This window comes from Crocodylus porosus, unplaced genomic scaffold, assembly GCF_001723895.1.
Source record: "Crocodylus porosus isolate Cpor-Errol unplaced genomic scaffold, CroPor_comp1, whole genome shotgun sequence".
In the NCBI taxonomy this organism is placed as follows: domain Eukaryota; kingdom Metazoa; phylum Chordata; order Crocodylia; family Crocodylidae; genus Crocodylus; species Crocodylus porosus.
The window spans coordinates 37766914-37768494 of record NW_017728951.1 but is presented as its reverse complement, the minus strand read 5'-3'; the positions used below and the strand labels follow the sequence as shown (position 1 = coordinate 37768494).

Here is a 1581-nt window from a genome sequence, read left to right as displayed (position 1 = left end):
TTTTTTTTTTTTTAAATGTGCGTAAGTCTGTGCTAAGCCGGAGCCGCCGGATTGCGACCTGCCTCCCAGACGCGCTGCCTGCCCGTAAGTCCCACATTACCCTTCTCCCTCTACCCAACTTTGCCTTGCAGGGGCCGGCCGGGCTCCCGGACACAGGAGGGGCAGCGGCTCTTCCCGGCACCCACGTTGTGTCCGGGCCCCCGACCAACGGGCAAAGGACAGGTGCCTTTCTCCTAGGTTGTTTTAAATACTCGGGACGAGGAAGTTTTCCGTGCAAATGCCCCCGCTTCGCTGTGCTGCCGTTAAAGGGAGGGAGATCCTCTCGGCCAGCTGGAGACGCGCGTTGTGCTGCCTCCAGCCACATTTATGCCCACTCGGGGTTTCTAGTGCAAGGATCTCTCGTTTGCACTATGTGTGTATGTGCTGCAAATGTGTCTAATCTAGGAAGCCGAGGCCGGGGCATTTGAAATGAAAACGTCCAGTTAGCCTCAAGGGCCTCTCTCTCTCTCTGTCTCTCTCTAAAGCGAGAGCCAGAGCCCGGAGGGCAGCGCGCAGCACAGCAAAAGCTGGGATTGCTATCAGGAGGTGCCAATCAATCCTTCTTTGCAATACATCAATTAATAAGTGAGACTGGGGGTGAGGGCAGCGCCCCCCCCCCCGGGGCATCTCTCTGGGCGGGAGGGGGGATGGAGAAGGGGACGAGCTGAAGTTCAGAGGGAAGTGTCCTCAAGCAGCACTACACCGGCATCCCGAGCCGTGCAGACAGATCCCGAGTGCAGAAATAAGTGCAGTGCTCACTCCCAGCACAGCCAGGATCCAGGCCCAGGGAGGCAGCCCAGGGCAGGCAAAGTTTCGGGGCGGCCGTGGTGTAGATACGGAGGGACAGCGACGCTTGTAGGAGCCCCCCGGGACCGGCTCTGGGGCTCCCGCGTGGCGACACTAACACGGCATAGTGGGTGCAGGGGTGGGAAGTATTTGTGCATGGATATGTGCGCAACCACATGCATGCACGTGTGTGCGCGCACATACACATGCCGAGGAGCGGGGCCTGCAATCCCCCGCGCTTCATATTTCGTCTGCACTTACTTAAACTACACCCCCTCCCTGCCCCCACCCCACGCAGCTCTAACCCGGGGAATAAACATCATCATTTTGGTTCTGAACTGCCGCCCTACGTTTTCGTTTCTCGTAATTAAAAGGGGCCAGGATGGTGCAAAACTCCGCCAATCTGGCGATCCACCCTAGCGCAGTTGCTTTCTTTGCTGTAGATCTCCTCTCCACATGCACAGAGGGGGGAGGGGGAGCGCTTTTCTTATTAGTATTATTATTTAAAGAAAGAAAGAAAGAAACGGGCAAACCTAGAGCATAATGGATTGTGTCGCAGGGGCTCGATGATCGCTTTCTAATTTAGCAATGACATCAGTTCTCCTTTCTTTTAAGTGACGCTGATAATGCAAAACAATACAAATGTTGTGAATATTTGTGTAGCTCTAGGAAGCCCTGGGAAGTTCCCAGCCGAGCTGGCTGCCCGTTTGGTGAAGGATGGCGGAGCTGGGACAGTCGCAGGTATGTTGAGGTGGG

General features: G+C 55.8%; 2 long non-coding RNA genes across 6 annotated transcripts in view; one reads left to right on the top strand and one right to left on the bottom strand.

Annotated features, from left to right (window-relative positions):
* LOC109323979 overlaps positions 1-1581 on the top strand; it is a 26754-nt gene continuing 25173 nt past the window's right edge. Inside the window, exons 1-2 of one of the 3 annotated variants that reach the window (XR_002104809.1) lie at positions 1-84; positions 1489-1566. This is a non-coding gene — a long non-coding RNA (uncharacterized LOC109323979). The other 2 variants (XR_002104810.1, XR_002104808.1) reach the window with 2 other exon arrangements.
* LOC109323980 overlaps positions 1-1581 on the bottom strand; it is a 10644-nt gene that overhangs the window by 6199 nt on the left and 2864 nt on the right. The gene's annotated exons all lie outside the window — the stretch shown is intronic.